This window comes from Hemiscyllium ocellatum, chromosome 13 (genome assembly GCF_020745735.1).
Source record: "Hemiscyllium ocellatum isolate sHemOce1 chromosome 13, sHemOce1.pat.X.cur, whole genome shotgun sequence".
Taxonomy (NCBI): Eukaryota; Metazoa; Chordata; class Chondrichthyes; order Orectolobiformes; family Hemiscylliidae; genus Hemiscyllium; species Hemiscyllium ocellatum.
In genome coordinates, this window is record NC_083413.1 from 34,721,509 (window position 1) to 34,742,548 (window position 21,040).

Consider the following 21,040-nt stretch of genomic DNA (forward strand, 5'->3'; position numbering starts at 1 on the left):
TGACTGAAATAATTATTCAGGTGCGAACTGAAATCAGATTAGAAGGAAAGTTACTTTCAGCACAGTTTACTTTTTTCCATGCATTCTAACTTGGAAATAAAGACAGACTTGCTTCAGGTATAAGTGAAGATGGACTTTGACCATATATTGCATAATCATTAAGTATGTTAACGGTGCCACAACATACTTCCTAACCCTTTTAATCATACAAATACAATTCCACAAAGAACATTAATTTATAAAGAAGTTGGAAGAATTGGAAACCGTTTACAGAAAAATGGAAGAGTTTAGGTATTCTTGTTGGTCTGGCTTTTTAAAGAAAATTCCTTTAGTGCTCAAGTATGAACTTGGATTGTGTTTTGTATCTGCATTGTGTGTGTCCTAAATTTTATGCTGCAAACTTGATGTACTAGCATTTGTATCTCTTACCAAGCTCACACTCATAAAGATTAATTAAGTAAAACATTCCTGTGTTGGTCTGAGTTATTCTTGTAATAAGACTTTTAAATATGATTGTGTTATTAGTTACATTGCAGCAACCTGACATCATTAGAGTTTAAAGAGTAATTAGAGGTCAGGTGGAAATTTTTCATCATTTATTCAGAATCTACAACATAGGCCATTTAGGCTCTGATTCACATTGCAGTGCTAACATTTCAATTGAAGACAACTACTGCAATTTTATTTCTCTACTCTTTTTCTGTACCCTTTTATGTTCTTTCCTTTCGAATACTTAGTCGCATGAAGAAAAACAATCTTTAACATTATATTTCACAACGTAGAAAATCTCTACTTTCTATTAATCAATACTTCATTGAAAAAAATGCTCATTGTTTTCAAATCTTTCTTCATAACCCTTGTCCTGATATTGTTCTAGCAAACCTTTACAAGATTCTTTCCATGCCTCAAGTATTCTTCCTCTAATGAGGTGCTCAGAACTATGTAAAATATTCCAACTGGGGTAAGACTAAAGACTCGTCCAAAAATAACATTATTTCTTGTCTTTCATAATCAATAGCCTACAGAATGCTATTTGTCATGTTAATGGCTTTCAACACCCATGATCTTATCATTAAAGATATATATATATCCATCACAATGCTTTTCTCCATTCTGCTAAACATTATTTCCAAATCATTTAGTGTATACTGTTACTATTGACTGTTCGTCAGGTCTTTGCAGTGAACTGCGTCTGTCATACATCTGCAATGACTTCCTCAAATCTCATGTTGTCTTTCCTCAGACTTGCCAGGCATTTTAATTTAGCTCGAACAACAAACTTCACTGTCACAATCTTTTGCCTACAATCAAATTAATAATGTAATAGGAAAAGCAAAAAAAAACACGTTAGTTACTGAAACACTGACAGTTTCATTAGACAAAAATGAAACAAACCCACTGGATTTTGCTTTCTGTCCTCCTGGCATCTCTGCATTCAAATGATTTTATTCCTTTCAGTGCATCGGATCTTAATTTTTGTTAATAGCACCTTATCAAATGTAATACCTTCTTCCATAATTAATGTACTTCTATTTGGTTTGAATCTGATTTGCAGTGCAAAGCTATTGAGCTCTGAGTCTGTTTTACACTGTGTAGGTGCATGGGTTCTGAACAAGTTAAAATCTTGGCTAACATTAAGTCAGATAAATGATTGATATTTCAAAATATGTAGAGGTTACAACATGGAGCAGGCCATTTATCCCAACCAGACTTCCTTGATCGTTATTGTGCATGCAAGTCAACTGTCCTGATCCTATAGACTTACTCTGTTGCTTCTTCATGTTTATCCTTTGAACCAATCTAATCATAGGTGTTGCCATAGGCCCTGCCATTGCTATAAGTCCTGCAAGGGAATACTGCAGCCTCCCAGTACTCTGTGTAAAGAAATTTCTTGTGTGGCTTTGTTTTAAATCTCTTACATTTCATCATGCATTTATGAAAGTTTGATTAATGTGACTGAATAATTGGAAATAATTTAATTCTGTCTATCCTATTTAATATTTTCATAACTTCAAATACTTTATCACTGATAAAGCAGAGCACTTTTATTTATAACCAAACTACATATGTCACATTTAGCCCATTCTACTATTTAAATGTTTTCCTGCAGCTTTGCTTTCTCCTCTAAAAACACATCCCTTATATCATTTGAAAATTTTGGACCCTGATTCTTTAAGCCTATCTTTAATTTCTAATGCACATAGTGATCAGATGGCCCCAGAATTTAATCCTAAGGGATACCACTACCATTTCCAACTACTCTGAAAAAATGCCTTAATTCTTTGGGTGGAATTTTCCTTGCATCTTAATGACATGGGCAATAACGGCAGAATTGGGAAAATACAATGAGAATGAAAAATTGAGACCCTCGGTAGTTTTCCTGTTAAAATGACTGGATGAGAGTCTTACTAGTAAGCAGTGAGGGCCCTATTTGCATGCATTAACATCTCATTATTAACTAATATCATCTCATTTATATGCAGGTTGCTATTCTCCTAGATACCAGCGAGAAAGTAGATGGCACCAATTCCCAACGTGAAACTCCAAGCAGTTATCTGGCTGATGCAGCTCACTGGCATTTTCTCCATGCCTTCATATTATCCTGCATTCCCCAGTACCTCAGGACAAGCTCCATAGGTGATGATTGCCTGAACCCTCTGTCCACAGTAGTCAGAATCAGACAAGGTAAAAACAATGACTGCAGATGCTGGAAACCAGATTCTGGATTAGTGGTGCTAGAAGAGCACAGCAGTTAAGGCAGCATCCAAGGAGCAACAAAATCGACGTTTCGGGCAAAAGCCCTTCATCAGGAATAAAGGCAGAGAGCCTGAAGCATTGAGAGATAAGCTAGAGGAGAGGAGAGGAGAAAGTAGCATAGAGTACAATAGGTGAGTGGGGGAGGGGATGAAGGTAATAGGTCAGGGAGGAGAGGGTGGAGTGGATAGGTGGAAAAGGAGATGGGCAGGTAGGACAAGTCATGGAGACATTGCTGAGCTGGAAGTTTGGAACTAGGGTGAGGTGGGGCAAGGGGAAATGAGGAAACTGTTGAAAGTCCACATTGATGCCCTGGTGTTGAAGTGTTCCGAGGCGGAAGATGAGGCGTTCTTTCTCCAGGCGTCTGGTGGTGAGGGAGCAGTGGTGAAGGAGGCCCAGGATCTCCATGTCCTCGGCAGAGTGGGAGGGGGAGTTGAAATGTTGGGCCACGGGGCGGTGCCGGTGTCCCAGAGATGTTCCCTAGAGCGCTCTGCTAGGAGGCGCCCAGTCTCCCTAACGTTGAGGAGACCGCATCGGGAGCAATAGATACAATAAATGATATTAGTGGATGTGCAGGTAAAACTTTGATGGATGTGGAAGGCTCCTTTAGGGCCTTGGATAGAGGTGAGGGAGGAGGTGTGGGCGCAGGTTTTACAGTTCCTGTGGTGGCAGGGGAAGGTGCCAGGATGGGAGGGTGGGTTGTAGGGGGGTGTGGACCTGACCAGGTAGTCACGCAGGGAACGGTCTTTGCGGAAGGCTGAAAGGGGTGGGGAGGGAAATATATCCCTGGTGGTGGGGTCTTTTTGGAGGTGGCGGAAATGTCGGCGGATGATTTGGTTTATGCGAAGGTTGGTAGGGTGGAAGGTGAGCACCAGGAGCGTTCTGTCTTTGTTACGGTTGGAGGGGTGGGGTCTGAGGGTGGAGGTGCGGGATGTGGACTAGATGCGTTGGAGGGCATCTTTAACCACGTGGGAAGGGAAATTGCAGTCTCTAAAGAAGGAGACCATCTTTCCATCTATCCACTCCACCCTCTCCTCCCTGACCAATCACCTTCATCCCCTCCCCCACTCACCTATTGTACTCTATGCTACTTTCTCCCCACCTCCACCTTCCTCTAGCATATCTCTCCATGCTACAGGCTCTCTGCCTTTATTCCTGATGAAGGCCTTTTGCCCGAAATGTCGAATTCGCTGCTCCTTCGACATTGCCTGAACTGCTGTGCTCTTCCAGCACCACTAATCCAGAATCAGACAAGCACAAGCCTCACCACATCAATGTGACACATCTCAGACTAACTTATAATTCAGTCCAGTACTTCACAATTGCTTGGAGCTCATTGACAGCTTACAATGAAGCGCTGCTGCCAGGCCACATTGTGCATGGGACATGTATCAATCTCATGCATTGGAAGAGGATGCAAGTCGGGGATCTTAGCTTTCTGAGCCCTCACTCACTTCATGCTAACTTGAATGCTTATAGCATCTCTGCTTTGCCGAGCCTTTTATTGCAGACAGAAAGCTAGGCAACTCGTTATGCATGCTAGAACGAAATGTTAGAGGGTAAGGACATGTTGTTTATGGCACTGTGCTGTATTGTCACACTTACATCATGCTTGGCAAACACACTGCATGTGCTTCAATGAAATAGAGTCATAGAGAGTCAGAGTCATACATCACAGAGACAGGCCTTTTGGCCCAAACTGGTCCATGCTGATCAAAATATCCACCAATGCTAACTCCATTTCCCTGTACTTGGCCCATGTTCTTCTCATCTTTTCCTATCCATGTATTTGTTAATGTACCTACCTCAACCGCTTCCGATGTCAGCTTATTCCAAATGCATACCACCCTCTGTGTAAAAACATTGCCCCTCATGTTCCCTTTTATTCTTTCCCAATGCCTCTCATGATTTTATACACCTCTACAGGTCCCCCCTCAGTTTCCTATGCTCTAAAGAAAGAAGTCCTGGCTTGTCCAACCTCTCTCTATAACTCAGGCTGTTGAGTCCTGGCAACATCCTTGTAAATTTCTTCTGCACTCTTTCCAGTTTAATAACACCTTCGTATAACAAGGTGACCAAAACTGAACACAATACTCCATGTGCAGCCTCACCAACCTCCTGTATAACTCCATAGCTTTTCAACTTCTATAATCAATGCCCTGACTGATGAAGACCAGTGTGCCCAAAACCTCTCTACTGCCCTGTCTATCTGTGACTCCACTTTCAGAGAACTGTGCACCTGAACTCCAAGATCCCTCTGTTCAACTACACTCCTCAAGGTCCTACCATTCACCTTGAGATGCCTACTCTTGATTTGACTTTCCAAAATGCAAATCCTCACACTTATCTATATTAAACTCCATTTGCCATTTCTTGGCCCACTTCCCCAGCTGATCAAGGTCCTGCTTCAATTTCTAATAGCCTTCCAGAAATGGCCATTTCTTAAAGTCTAAAAGGCATTGTCCTTAACCTAGTCAAGGGCAATGATAATTTTCACTCCTGATGAAGGGCTTTTGGTCGAAACATCAATTCTCCGGCTCCTTGGATGCTGCCTGACCTGCTGTGCTTTTCCAGCACCACACTCTCAACTCTAATCTCCAGCATGTGCAGTCCTCACTTTCACCTTGGTGACTATGATCAGTCAGGGGATGGTTCATTCTCAGTCAAAAAAAATGGCAAGGTGCCCTGAGTAAGTGAATAGGAAATGCAGAGGTAATGAATAGTTAGTAGCTTGGGGGTACCAGGTGGGTGACAGCCATTATGGGAAAATGCTGGATGTAATATTTGGAGTTGTAGGTGATGAGTGCTTGTGAGAGGTGGGTGCAGTAACAGAGTTAGAGGTAGCAAAGAGAAGATAGTGGAGTGCAGAAGTTCATTAACCTTCTTGCAGCATTGGTGCCAGCCTTCCCAACCTTGGACATTATGCTGATTGGACTGGTTGCTTCAGACCTGGCTGCCAGGGTCTGTTGCTGTGCTTTCCTCTAGTGATCCTGGGGAAAGAGAACTGCCCTCCTCTCCACCATCTTGTCCAACAGGATCTCCAGGATCTATTAAGTAGAATGCCAACTTCCCTTGCTCATTTTTAATGACATTTGGAATTGCACAGCAACACACTAAGGGTGGTTCTTGGCTTGTAGCATTTGAAATGGTACACTTCTAGAGTTTAAATATAGTGCCTGCAGCAAGGATCGTTAAATCCTGACGCTGCCAAACACTTCTGCAGCTACTGAGTACCAATTTTGCAAGAGCAGCACCATGGAGGCAGGATGCTTACAGTCCCAGAGCAGTGGAAGGGGAAATGAGCCCCAGGGCAGCATGAAGGGAAACATGTCCCAGAGCAGTGTGAGGGGAAACAGGTCCCAGAGCTGCACAAGAGGAAATGAGTCCCAGAGCAACACAAGGGGAAACAGGTCCTGGAGCAATGCGAGGGGAAATGAGTCCCAGAGGAGCACGATGAGAAATGAATCCCAGGACAGTGCAAGGGGAAACAAGTCTCAGAACAGCAAGAGGGGAAGCGAGTCCCACAGCAGCACGAGGGGAAATGCAAGGTGAAACGAGTCTCAGAGCAGCACAAAAGGAAATGGGTCCCAGAATGATGTAAGGGGAAACAAGTCACAGAACAGCAGAAGTGAGTCACAGAGCAGCTTGAGGGGAAATGAATCCCAGTGCAGTGCAAGGGGAAACAGGTCCCAAAGCAGCACACAGGAAAACAAATCCCAAGCAGTGTGAGGGAAGTGAGTCCTGGAGCAGTGCAAGGGAAAAAGGGTCCCGGAGCAGTGCAAGGATAAGCAGGTCCTGGAGCAGTGTGAGGGGAAAACAGTCCCGGAACAGCGCAAGGGGATTTGAGTCCTAGACCAGCGCAAGGGGAAATGAGTCCCAGAGCAGCGCAGTGGGAAACGAGTCCTGGAGCAACAAGGGGAAATGAGTCCCGGTGCAGTGCAATAGCAACGAACCCTAGAGTAGCATGAGGGGAAATGAGTCCTGGAGATCCACAAGGGGAAAAAGCAAATCCTGGAGCAGAACAACTTACCTTGGTGTGGCTAAGTGCTGTTGCGAAGTGGATTGAAGGCTTGAAGTGGAGCAGGACTGTTGTTGCACTAGGGCCTGGCGTGAGCGGCCAGACCATGAGCTCGCTGAGCTGCTGCAATGTACTGTATTGTTGATCTAAAATTCTTTAGCGGACTGTAATGTCAATTCTTTAACTATGTTATGACTATCTTACTTCTAATTTATTTTTATACACTGTAAGTAATGCTACTACTTTCCTTTTATGCTTCTTTTGTATCCAAGATTTGTTCCTAGGTACGTGTACCTAAGATCGTGCCATTAGTGGTAGCCATTATAAAAGCTTTTCACTGTACTCCTGTACATGTGACAATAAAGGATACTGTATTATCTAATGAAGTAAGCAGCAGATTATTGTGTGAGAAAATTCACCTGGACCCACAGACAGTAAGCTTCATTAAATTCCCTGAAATTAACACTTAATCAAAATAAGGGAGAATTCATCTCATTTCTGTTTTCTATATTGTAATTAACTTTTAAATCAATTTGTTATCTTCCTCCTAATTCCATATTCCTTAATCTTCTTGAATAATTTTTGTTTCCTATGTCAAAGGTTTTCCTAAAGTCTACATAGTGATGTGGGACATGAAAGTTCCTAATTTCCTCTTTTTGCTGAATTAAGATGAAATGGCGGACAACAATAGAATATGAAATGGAGATGTCAAGTTACCATTCTATTTCCACCTATTAAAATGTTTAGCTTAACTTCAAACCATGTGTCCAAACCCCTGCCAAAAAGAGGTGGAGGTCTTGCTGTTATGTTATAGTTTGGCAAGTTGGTGCAATTAGACAAGCAGGAAGCTGGAAGAACACAGCAAGCCAGGCAGCATTAGAAGGTTGAGGTGTACCTCTACCCAAGTTGATGTTATTGTCAGTTTAGATACCATTTGTATTCCTATGCATATTGCTGCCATTATTTATTATTCCCATTCACAAATCATAAGTGGTACAAGTTTGGGGGCAATCAGTTTTGGCAATATGCCAGGGGCATGTCAGTTACTCTTAAGGGATATGGTGCATAGAAGTTTGGAAGATATTTATTAATAATTGATATGACATTGGTTCAAAGTACTTGGTGGTGTAGAGTTTATAGGGCTCTTTGCATTAACCTTTTTTTCTTTCTGCAACTTATAACCTTGCAAGAAGAGGAAGGGAAGGGGTGCAGGGCAACAGCGCAGAGAAAGCAAATGAAAGGAAACATAATCACAGGGTGGCTGCACAATTCACTTAGTCTTTGTCTGTTGGAATGAGAGAGTTTGTAGATGAGAAAGGATGGAAAGATGCTGAAAGACCCTTTAAGCCTTGCTGTCAATTTGGTCATCTCCATTTCTGCCGATGATCATAAGATACAGGAGAGAAAGAGGCATTCAGCCCAACGATTCTGCTCTGCCATTCAATAAGATCATAGCCGATCTGATAATCCTCAACTCTACGTGCTTCCCTTTCTCCCTTGCTATTTAAGAATCAGTCTATTTTAGCCTTAATATACTAAACAACCCAGCTCTGTAGCTCTGCGATAAAGAATTCCACAGATTCTCTGTCATCTATGAGAAAAAAAATCCTCCTCATGTCTAGATGAGCCTGAGTTTATGCTCTCTGATAACAGACTCACTCACAAGGGGAAACACACTCTCAACATCTATCCTGTCAAACCCCTAAAAGTCAACTGTCACTATTCTAAACTCCAATGCATACAGGTCCTCTACTCATCCTATCTTCATAAGACATTACCTCTATGATCAGAGTCAGTCTATTGAACCTTCTGTGGAATGGCTCCAATGTTAGTGCATCTATCCTTAGATAATGATACTAAAACTTTTCAGAGTATTCTAGGTACAGTACAACTGATGCCTGGTATAGTTTTAGCAAGACTTCTCTGTTTTTATCTTCCATTCCTTTTGAAATAAAGGCTAATATTCCATTTGCTTTCCCTATTACCTGCTGAAGTCTTAAGCTAGCTTTTGTGATTTATGTACAGCATCCATTCTCCATTTACATAATATTCAGCTCCTCTATTCTTTCTATCAAAATTCAAAACCTCATATTTTCCCACGTTATATTTCATCTGCCAAGTTCCTGCCAACTCATGTAGCATGTCTACAGCCCTCTACATACTTCTTGTATCAATTACATCATTTGCCTCAAAGTGTGTGGTGCTGGAAAAGCACAGCTGGTCAAGCAGCATCCCAGGAGCAGGAGAATCGAGGTTTTGTACATAAGCTCTTCATCAGGAAAGGGGAGAATCTGATGAAGATCTTATGCTCGAAACGTTGATTCTCCTGCTCCTTGCATGCTGCCTGACCGGCTGTGCTTTCCCAACATCACAGTCTTCAACTCTAATCTTCAGCATCACTTTCTCTCTACATCATTTGCCTTCTGACCTAACTTTCCATCATCCACAAACTTGGCTATAGTACATTCTCTTCTGAACCTGTGGCACTCCACAAGTTAGAAGTTGCCAATCTGAAAATGCCCCACCAAAATGCTGGTGTGGCCACACTTGGAATATTGTGTACAGTTCTGGTTGCCCCATTACAGGAGGGATGTGGAAGCATTGGAAAAGGTGCAGAGGAGATTTACCAGGATGTTGCCTGGTCTGGAGGGAAGGTCTTATGAGGGAAGGCTGAGAGACTTGGGTCTGTTCTCATTGGAAAGAAGAAGACTAAGGGAGGGGGGGGAGGTTTGATAGAGACATACAAGATGATCAGAGCATTAGATAGAGTAGACAGTGAAAGACTAGGATGATGACGTCAGCTTGTACGAGAGGGCATAACTACAAATTGAGGGGTGATAGATTTAAGACAGATGTCAGAGGCAAGTTCTTTACGCAGAAAGTGGTAAGGGCGTGAAATGCCCTACCTGCTAAGGTAGTCAACCCAGCCACATTAGGGAGGTTTAAACAATCCATAGATAAGCAAATGGATGATTTTGGGATAGTGTAGGGGGAGAAGCTGAGTATAGTTCACAGGTTGACACAACATCGAGGGCCGAAGGGCCTGTTCTGCGCTGTATTGTTCTATGTTCTATGTTCTATGTATGTTCTATTCAACTGTCTGTCTTCTATAAGATAGGCAATTCTCTACCCATACTATTACATTATCCCACCATTTCAACTCTCTGTCTTTTATAAGTTAGTCAATTCTCTATCCATGTTTATATACTACCTCCAACATCATAGCTCTTATCTTATTCAGTAATCTTACTTGTTGTATCTTATCAAATGCTTTTTGGAAATCCAAACTTATTACATCTACCAGTTCTCCTATTGCTTCTTGTAACTTCCTCAAAGAATTATAATAAATTTGTTAGGCATGATTGCCCCTTTATGAAACTATGTCGACTCTGCATGATGATATTATATATTTATATGTGCTCTGCTATTATTCATTAAAATAGAGTCTAATATATTCCCAATGACAATTGTTAACCAAAATGGCCTATAGTTACTTCTTTACTATCTTGCTCCCTTTTCGAATAAGTATCTTATAATGCCAGTTTTCCAACCCCCTTATTCAGAATCTAAGGATTCTTGGATGATTACCACCAGTACATCCAATATTTCTGTTGCTAATTCCTTTAATATCATAGGATACAACCAATCAGGCCCAGGGGATTTATTGGTCTTTAGTCTCATTAATTTCTGCAGTGCTTTTTCTCTAGTGGTTGCTATTGTACTTACTTTCTCTGCCCTTTGGTCTCTTGAATATTTAGTATTTTTGGGATGCTACTGGTTTTCTACTGTGAAGATTGATGCAAAATATTTACTCAACTCAACTGCCATGCCTCAGTTCTCTATTTTCATTTCCCAGTCTCATTCTTTCAGGGGCTTATGTTCACTTTACTGGTCCTTCTCATCCTGTTCATATATTTAAATAATCTCTTATTACCCCTTGTTATGATAGCATGCTAATTTTCCTCAAATTTTATTTTCACCTTTTATTTGGTCAACTTGGTTTTTAAAACTTGGCATATCAGTAATCTTTGCCACATTATATGATTTTTGTTTTATTTTGATACCATTATTCACTTCCTTGGTTATCCATGGTCAGTTTATCCCTTTCCTAGGAACCTTCTTACTCATTGGGATATATCTTTGCTGTGAGTCAAAAACTATGTTCTTAATATCTGCCATTGCTCATTTACCATCTTTTTTGCTAAACTCCTTTTCAAGTCCACTCCAGCCAAAGCTGCCCACATTTCTTTGTAATTCTTACTTAAGTTTAGCATATTTGATTCCAAACCATGTTTCTCAGTCTCAAACTGGATGTGAAATTCTGCCATGTGTTTCATAGGGGTTTGTTTACTCTATGTTCATTTATTAATCCTACCTCATTACATAATGATTCTAATAAGATCAGCCAAGTGGACCTCATCGAATATAAGTTCTCTGATTGGGGCTGTTAGTCTGGTCCAATCAGCGAACTCTGGCTGTCAGAAAAAAAAAGGAGTGTCAGGAATTCTGGCACACTGATAGCTGACTCTGAAGAGACAATAAAGGCTAACTTGGTGACAGGATGTTGGCCTCTGTGAAGTTATTTCATTTTGGATATAGGTTTGCTCAGAGAGCTGAAAGATTCATTTCCGGACGTTTCGCTACCCAACTAGGTAACATCTTCAGTGGGCCTCAGGTGAAGCAATGCTGAAAATTCCTGCTTTCTATTTATATGTCTGGATTTATTTGGATTGGTAATGTCATTTCCTGTGGTGATGTTATTTCCTGTGGTGATGTTATTTCCTGTGGTGAAGTCACTTCTGGTTTCTTTTCTCAGGGATAGTAGATGGGGGCCTAACTCAATGTGTTTGTTGATAGAGTTCCATTGGCATGCTATGCTTCTAGGAATTCTCGTGCATGTCTTTATTTGGCTTGTCCTAGGATGGATGTGTTGTCCCAGTCGAAGGCTCACGGATGATGTTACCTAGTAGGGTAACAAAACATCTGAAATGAACCTTCCAGCTCGGCAAGCAAACCTACATCCAAAAACTCAACCTGAGCTCCAAATCTTCACAAAACTCGCTAAGTTATTTCATTGCATATTGCCCGAGCAAAAATAGCTTGATTGCTGGTTTGATCCACAATATGGTGAGAGATGAAAGGAGAAATGTTTAAGGGGGATACACGCGGATAGTACTTCACACATTGCCAGCAGAAGTAGGAGAGGCAGTACAGTAGATTAATTTAAGGTTTGTCTGGACAGAGGCATGAGTAGGTGGGGAGCAGAGGGATTACAGATCCTTAAGACGTGAGCGATAGGTTGAGACAGGGGGATTTGTATCAGCACAGGCTTGGAGGGCAGAAGGGCCTGTTCCTGGGCTGTAAATTTTCTTTGTGCTTGTTTAATATACTGTTGTAATAAACTGTTCCAAATAACTCCATGAATTCTTCCTTGTGTCTACTTCAGCCAATTATTTTCCCAATCTACATGAAAATTAATGTCACTCATGATTAATATACTACTATTTTTACATGCCCTCATTATCTCCTGATTTATTCACTGTCGTACAGTATAGCTACTTCTAGGGGACATGGATTCTGATCCTCCAATTCAAGATGATTTCTGCTATTGTGCCTATACTATCTTGTCCGAACAAAGTTACCCATCGTTTTCTTCCGGATTGTCCTTTTGAAAAAATCACATAACACTGAATATAGAGCTCCTAGCTGGATGTCCTTTAAAATGCCTCTGTAATTACTCTAAGATTGTTCCCATTAACCTCTATTTGTGTTATTTCTTCATTTATTTTGTCCTGAATATAATGTGTTCAAGATCCAAACAAAATATAAAATGGGTATAAATTAAGGTGAGAAAGGGGGACAATTAGAGTGAGGTGATGTTAAGCTGCCTTCTCAAACCACTGCTCTCCTTATGCCCGAAACGTCGATTCTCCTGCTCCTTGCATGCTGCCTGACCTGCTGCGCTTTTCCAGCAACACATTTTTCAGTTTTGGTGTAGACACATCCACTACGTCTTTAGGGAGGGAATTCTAGGTTTCCAACCCAGAGGTATGGAAGGAATGGTAATATATTTTCAAGTCAGGGTGCTGAATGGCTTAGAGGGGAATTTACAGATGGTAGTCTTTGTCCTTCTGGATACAGAAGTCATGGGTTGGAGGTGTGAAGGAGCCATGTGAATTTCTGCAGTGCATCTTGAAGATGGTACACACTGCTGTGACTGAGTGTTAGTGGTGAAGGGAGTGAATGTTTGTGGATGTGGGCTGCTTTGTCTTGGATGGTGTCAAGTAATGAGAGCAATGAGAGTATAGAAGTTGGGAAGTTATGTTGCAGTTATACAGGACGTTGGTGAGCCTACAGTATGGAGTATTGTTTGCAGTCTTGGTCACCTTGTTATAGGAAGGGTGCTATTAAACTGGAAAGCATACAGAAGAAATTTACAAGGATGTTGCCAGGACTCAATGCTCTGAGCTATAAGGAGAGGTTTGACAAGCGAGGACTTTTTTCTTTAGAGTATAGGAGACTGAGGGGGAACCTTATAGAGGTATATAAGATTATAAGAGGCATGGATAGGGTGAATGCACTCAGCCTTTTTCCCCAGGGTGGGGAATCGAGGATTAGAGGACATCAGTTTAAGGTTAGAGAGAAAAGAATAAAAGGGAACCCGAGGAGCAACTTTTTTTTACACAGACGGTGGTATGCATATGGAATGAACTGTCAGTGGAAGTGGTTGAGGTGGGTACACTAAGAACATTTAGAAGGCATGTGGACAAATACATGGATAGGAAAGGATTAGAAGGATATGGGCCAAGTGCAGGGAAATGGGGTTCGCGAGGATGGACATTTTGTTCGGTATGGACCAGTTTAGGCCAAAGGGCCCGTCTTCGTGCTGTAGGACTCTGTGACTCTATGACTATGTATTGTGAAGCAGCAGTAAGTTTTGACGGTGCAACTTCAAGTAAAAGGAGGTGTATTAAGTGCCCAATGCTTAACTGATAAATAAGCATGGGAAACTAGAAAGAGAATAACTCATAATGGTCGGTCTTAAGCAAGATTTTGCAGGGCTGTGCAGAGAGTAAGGGGGAGTGTTGCTAACATTGATTTTCTTCTGTACTGTAGCCAGGTTCTTGTGACAGCACAAGCAGTGTTCAAATCTTTTGTCAGCAATCTCTATGCCTATTGTCTTGGCACAAGTCTCCCATCACAAAAGAGGCCATTTGTTCAATCTGCATTTTCACTGTTGCATCAGAGAACCTAGACACTTACTTCAAAGCTGTTTTCCTAATGATGTCCTGCTCACTGCAATACAAGGTTTCTGAGTTGCAGCTGCCGTACTAAATTTCCTGCCCTCTCAACAGGCAAGTTGCCTGCAGGTTGTGTCATTTAGACTGGTGCTAATTTCATGTGTATTTCTAGATAGTGGATAGGCTCTTGTACTGTGAGCAAACATGCAGGAACACTTCCTGCTATTAGAGAAACATGCATTCACACCTCTAGCAGAGTGAGTGCATTCAAACATTTTTGACCTGCATTAAATGCACAGCTTTACTCTCACAGCTTATATATCTGATATGGTATATGATGACACATATGTATATCTGGAAACCACCATGATGAAACCCATCATACGGTATGATAATCAGTTAAGCAAAGTAGAGAGGCTTTAGGTCCATTACTAGGTTGTCATCACTGATTTGTTTTTCATTTTCTGTATTGGGGATGTTGAGATGGGGGTGGGTTGGCAGGTGTTGGGTGTGCTGCAATTAGAGTCATGTTCTAAGTTAAAGAAAGGGAATATTAGAAAAGGCTCCTATTGCTCATTTCAGCAATGTTGCACAATTATGGATATTGCATCAGGAGAAATTAACTCAATCATGATCCTCCCTCATAGATAGCTACACAAAACAAGTCAAAATTTTTTCGGTAATTATCGGAAGTTTATTTTGATATGGCCATGGCTCCAATACAGAGTTACTGTATTCAGGATGGCATTTGTAAGAGACACATAATATCTCTATACAATTGGATATTTATTGCTGGCAATCTGATTCCTAAACCTGCTAATTTAATATTTTACATCGTTTAGCCATAACACACATGCTGTTAGGAGGTCTGACTTTCATGATAGGTGCTGTGAATTCATAATTGCTCAAAAAGCTTTATTGTCTTTATTTTGTTGTTGTGTGGATGCATCTGCAGTTGCTTCTCCTTGTTAAATGTGTGACATTTTTAAATGAAAAGACAACAAGAAACAAAGTGCATTTAATCATCAGCAATTGTAAAGTGGGAAACTTCATAAAGGGAGTTGTACTGAAAGTCAGAGTGTTACCATCTGGTATCTTGGACCCACATCAACCAGTAACAAACCTCAGTTGTCAACTACACACCTCCCATTGTCAATCAAGGAGATAATATAAAACCTCAAGAAGGCAAGTAAGTATAAATTAGAATCTCTATGAAACTAGCAGGCATTTTTGATCATTCTGATGAATATCCAAGATTTGAAACCGAAAACCTTTGGATGTCTTGTGATATTTAAATTTTAGCAATGCACAGAGAGAAAAAAATATTTGACTCTACTTGAAATCCATGAAAGCAGTGATTGTTCTAATCTCAGCAATTTGGCAAATAAAGTTTAGGTCTTTGAATAGAGACAATTGTGAGAATTCTTTTGTACAATAGGATGATTATATAGTCACAATCTGATAATGTATTTTCCATATGTCAAGATAATTCATCTTCTTTCCATTCTTATGCTCTGTATCTGGTTAAAAAAATTGTGGGAATAGGAATTAGTTATAAATGTGTACCTTCACTTGAACATACAATGGTAACATATATTTCCAGTTACTTTTGGACTTGGCCTGAAGGGTCAGACACATCTAGACTGTGAGAAAACAAACAATTAATTTAGTATCAAAATGTAATAGAATAAGACCATAGCAGGACTTTGCTATTGTTCTCTGGGAATTAACTTCTGCAGGTCACATGTCACTGGTCAATGACCCCAAGCTACATAGGGTCAGGGATCAGGGGAGAGTACACTCGATTGTTTGCTGTGTTATTGCATTCAGCAAATGCTTATTCTTTTACTGGAATAAACACAAAAGATTTTAATACTTCAATATATTTGAATAATTTATTTTGGTAAATTTGTTGATTTAATAAACATTTTCAGATGTATTTGAATTGCAGGTGACAGAATTAAATTACACTTTTTGCTATCTTTCCAGAAAGATATGGAAGCTCTATCAGCTCAGTTTCTAAGAACACTACTATCTGTACTTCAAGTTGAAATGGCTGCAAGTTGATTATGCACTTCCAAAGTAAATGGAAAATATGTTTAGTTGAAATGCACAACAGAACAATAGTCTTACATTTTCATGATTGATTGATAATACTTTTGTAATCAGTTCTGCTTTATTAATTTTTTGAATCTGAATAGCCATTACACGAACTAAGTAGATCTCAGATTTCCAATATCAGTGTTGTTACATTAAAACAACCTACTGCCCTCAATGTATGATTAAACATGGAAAAGTGAATGAAGTAGTTAATTATTGAAAATGTATGATAAAGTTGGAGTTAAATCAATTAATGCAATTTGGTGTAATATTTCATATTGTCCTTGATGGTCTGTTTCTACTAAACCATTATTGTTGTGGAAAAAATAATATTTTCTTGAATAACTGATTTTTACATTTAATTTTGTAGTACTAAATGTGACACATGACAGAGTCGACAACATTAAGCATGCTTTGGCAATATGGTGTTGTAAAATGCTTCAGGCTATGTCCTCCAGCTATTAGAAAAGCTGCCACATGTCTTTATTGTGTATCTAGTTAAACTTTAACATTCCTTTCCAGCCCATGACTTTTACTTGAAAAGCCTTTAAAAGTCCTGACAGCAGCCATTTACATTCTCTTTGGGCCATGATACCGACAAGCTGACAAAGTCTAAAAGGTCCTTGAAAATGTAGATGACATCATATTCAGGCACGACTGATTGATTAAGGGCGTTTGTGGTTACATTGACCTATGAATAACTGAAGATCTTGACCACTGTAGTCTAGAAGTGTCAAGGCAGCTTTCAGAAAGTCAGCAAAAAGCCTATTTGAACTGTAAAAGGTGAAAACAAGGTACAAAATCTAGTTAAATAGAACTGTGCTGGTAAGGACTGCTCAGTGGTTCTAGTGTGATTGTGATTCTTTGTACTTACAAATTAAAGTTGCAGGATAAGTTTAGTTTAAACATCCCCTATGTGTAAAGTTATAACTGCAATTCCATTTGTTGCAATAGAGTGTATGACTCTGAGAGGTTTAATGCGAAGGAATTCTTTCAGCACCACTCACCAGGATAATATTATACAGTTTTGATGAGAGAACAGCTTGGGATCTTAAAGGAGTAACACTCACCAGACAGATCCTTCTGTAACAAAGTATATGGGTAACTTGTACTTAGTTGCTCATATGTAATAGGCTAATATAGAAGTCACCAGTTTCCTAATCCCCCTACCCCACCTCATCCCAGATCCAATCCTCCAACTGAGCATCAACTTCTTGAACTGTCCTACCTGTCCATCTTCCTTCCCATCTATCCACTCCATCCTCTCCTCCGACCTATCACCATCACCCTCCACCTTCATTTACCTTTGGCATTCCCAGCTACCTTCCCCTCATCCCCCCACCCCCAATTTACTGATGAAGATCTTATGCCCAAAACATTGACTCTCCTGCTCCTTCGATGTTGCCTGACTTGCTGTGCTTTTCCAGTGCCACACTTTTTGACTCTGATCTCCAGCATCTGCTGTTCTCACTTTCTCTATATGTCCATATAACTCATATTGCAGCGTATATCAATAGGGTTGAGGGGATGAAGCTTCATTTAACAATGCTTACATTAACAAACAATTATGTGTGAATGAAAACTTCAGACTTCATTTCAAAATATTCACTCAAAATATGTCTGTATCATAAATGCGAACTTAGTATGTTGATCCACTATAGTACAATAATTTCTGGTAAATTGAGCACCTTACCATATTGAAAGCAAATTGATAGTTTCCTTGTTTCCCATCATCAGCACTGATCCACAGCATTTGTAGTGAAGGTCTGTAAACTGAACCATCCTTCCTGGCTGACTGAGGGTGTGTGATATGAAGGTGCCAATGTTGGACTGGGGTGGACAAAGTCAGAAGTCCAAAACACCAGGTTATAAATCCAACAGGTTTATTTGGAATCATAAGCTTTCGGAGTCTTGCTCCTTCATCAGGTGAAATCAGGTGAGGGTGTGTTGCAATGGAAGGCCTCATAGGAGGAGGAAAACTGCAACACATAGAACTGTTAAGTTCAAACACTACAAAATAAGTCATTCTTATATTATCTCACACAGAGCAAAAGCTCAAGGAGAAGTTCAATTAATGAAAATGTAATATTTATTGTATTCCTCATAATAAAACTTTGATAAAAATATATTTTAGAATTTACATCCCATAAATCAGAAACCTATGACATAAACCTTGGTGAAGATAGAATGTAAAGTTCACATTAAGCCATGATAATTTTAGTCCAGGGTTAGCTTTGGAATCTGTCAATAGTTTGCTACCAGAAATAAGCACAATTTCTAATTTTTTTGTTTTCTTCCTCTGATAGAAATAATGTTTGTACATCCCTACAGCCATTAGAAAAACAGGTAGTATTGAAAAGGTAAAGATGTACCTTTTTGAAATATTGGTATAATTTTTTTATCCACTTTGCCTGGAGGGAAGGGAGGAGGGAACTTGAGCATTTAATTTGCTGAAATTCACTCATAGCTCAGACCCCACTGTAATCGTGCTAGTAGTCATTTAAACTTGATTTTATTTAGGTGACTGAGGTGCTTATTGGAAGCAAGAAAGTTAGAGTTCTGTGCTCTCATTAGATCTTAAGTGTAATTTTAAATTAACCCAACTTGTTGTACAAAACCTCTCAGAATTGCCTTCAGGCATTGTCTGATTCATTGACTGAAAGCAATATGTGAGGGGCTGTAAGCAACAGGTATTAAGACTTTAGGAATCATGTGCTAATATGCTTAGTGGATTTCCAAGATGTTTTTAACTTAAAAATTACTTGCTTTTGATTGTCTTTTAATTGCTCACTCAGACTAAGCTTCCATAATCTATCATGCTCCCATTTTTAATTCATTTCTTCAGATGGAGGAGCAACAGAGGAAGAGGAGGAGCACAATCCTCAACAATCAGTATGAGCAGCAAGTGGACATGTCGGAAAATAGGAGGTGAAGGGAGACGGGAGCTAATTCTTGAGGCCCTTCTGTGGTCACAGATTCCGAAGGATATCAGTTATTTGCCCGCATATCGCTGAGATGGCCATTCACCAAGCAGGTTATTGCTGATCATGATCTTCTCCTGCACTGTGACCTATTGCTGCTAGCCCAGGACAAAGATAGTCAAAGTCAGCCCATGTCTTAATTTATCTGGCTAATGCACCTCAAGATACTCAGTACACTGCTGTACCAAGCCAGACATCCATGTTCTGTTTGGAAGGGTCAACTAATACTTCAATTTATGGACACCAGCACTTAATAGGAGAGAGGTTTGGAATATTTGGCATTGACTGAGTTCTGTTGCATCCAGAGAATTACAGACTGCACTTAAATAGCTATTAAGGTAGCAGAGAATATGCTGTAAGCTTGTATCATAAGAAAAGTGTGTGATTGCAATGGAAGGATGATATAAACAAATGCCATTTTCATAGACAATTATCACAACATCCTGTAATATCTTGTAATAGCCAATCAGTTCCCCACTATTTCAGTTTTCTGGAATGGTTGCTTCAGGATAAAGCGTACTCTTCTGCAATTTCACTATTTCATAACAGTTCAGGAACTTGACTATCACACTTATTAAGCAAATGTTTAGGTCCCTGAGATCTCGCTATAAAATTCCTCACAGAACATGTTATATTAGTGTAGATTAGATTACTTACAGTGTGGAAGCAGGCCCTTCGGCCCAACAAGTCCACACCGACCCGCCGAAGCACAACCCACCCATACCCCTACATTTACCCCTTACCTAACACTACGGACAATTTAGCATGGCCAATTCACCTGACCCGCACATCTTTGGATGGTGGGAGGAAACCGGAGCACCCAGAGGAAACCCACGCAGACACGGGGAGAACATGCAAACTCCACACAGTCAGTCACCTGAGTCGGGAATTGAACCCGGGTCTCAGGCGCTGTGAGGCAGCAGTGCTAACCACTGTGCCACCGTGCCGCCCACTTCCTGCCTGATAATAACTATGGCTGAAAGTGGCAGGGTAACAGATGCTTTCATCTGAGTAAGAGGAACTGGCTGTAGCTGAAGGTAAAGGAGGTATTGAACAATGCAGCGTTAGAATACAATACTACTAGAAATAAACAAAGCTCAGTTGTCAGAATAGCATTTCCAGCATTCTGCAAATTCTGCTATACTGAGGAGTGGCAGAAAGGTCTTCCACTTTAACAGTCACTATTATTTACTTTGCCAATCTCTTAATCCTTTTGAAATATATGGCGCATAAGTATCTATAATATTCCTTAATATTGAATTCAATAAGACAACGTGAATATCAATAGTTTACTGATAATAAGTTATATCAATATGATATCAAAGATAATATCATTATATCAAAACGTTGTGGAAAAAGCACTGAAATCCAAAGTGCCAAATGTAGTCAAGATAATTAATTTAATGCCAAACACAAAAATTGGCTTGAATTTATTTCTCACCTAGGTATCAATTCATTGCATCTTTCTCAAAAGAAGCTTAACTAGACTGACAAGTTACTTTCATAGTAACTTCAGCAAAGCTGATGGGATACCATTATTACTCATGTGGTATTTTTGACTTGGCCGTGGTTAGCAACGTTTGGTTGCCTCAGACTTTGAGGCCTAACTGTGATTTTGGACTTTGGCAATTGCGCGGACAGTCTGGCTGATTTCTGACATCATTAACATCATGTTCCTTCACTGTCACTGAGTCGAGAGTCTCTCCCTAAATGCATTGCGGGTCTACCTGCAGCAGACGGACTGCAGTGGTTCAAGATGGCATGTCCCTATCACCTTTTCAAGGGCACCTATGGATGGTCTATAAATGCTGGCCCAGCCAGTGACACCCAGGTCCTGCAAGTAAATTTTTAAAAAATATAGACGTTCTATAAATGAATGACTACATGTTCCTCAGAGAAATATAGAATAGTTAATATCTTCACATTCTTTTCTCTCCTTGAACAAT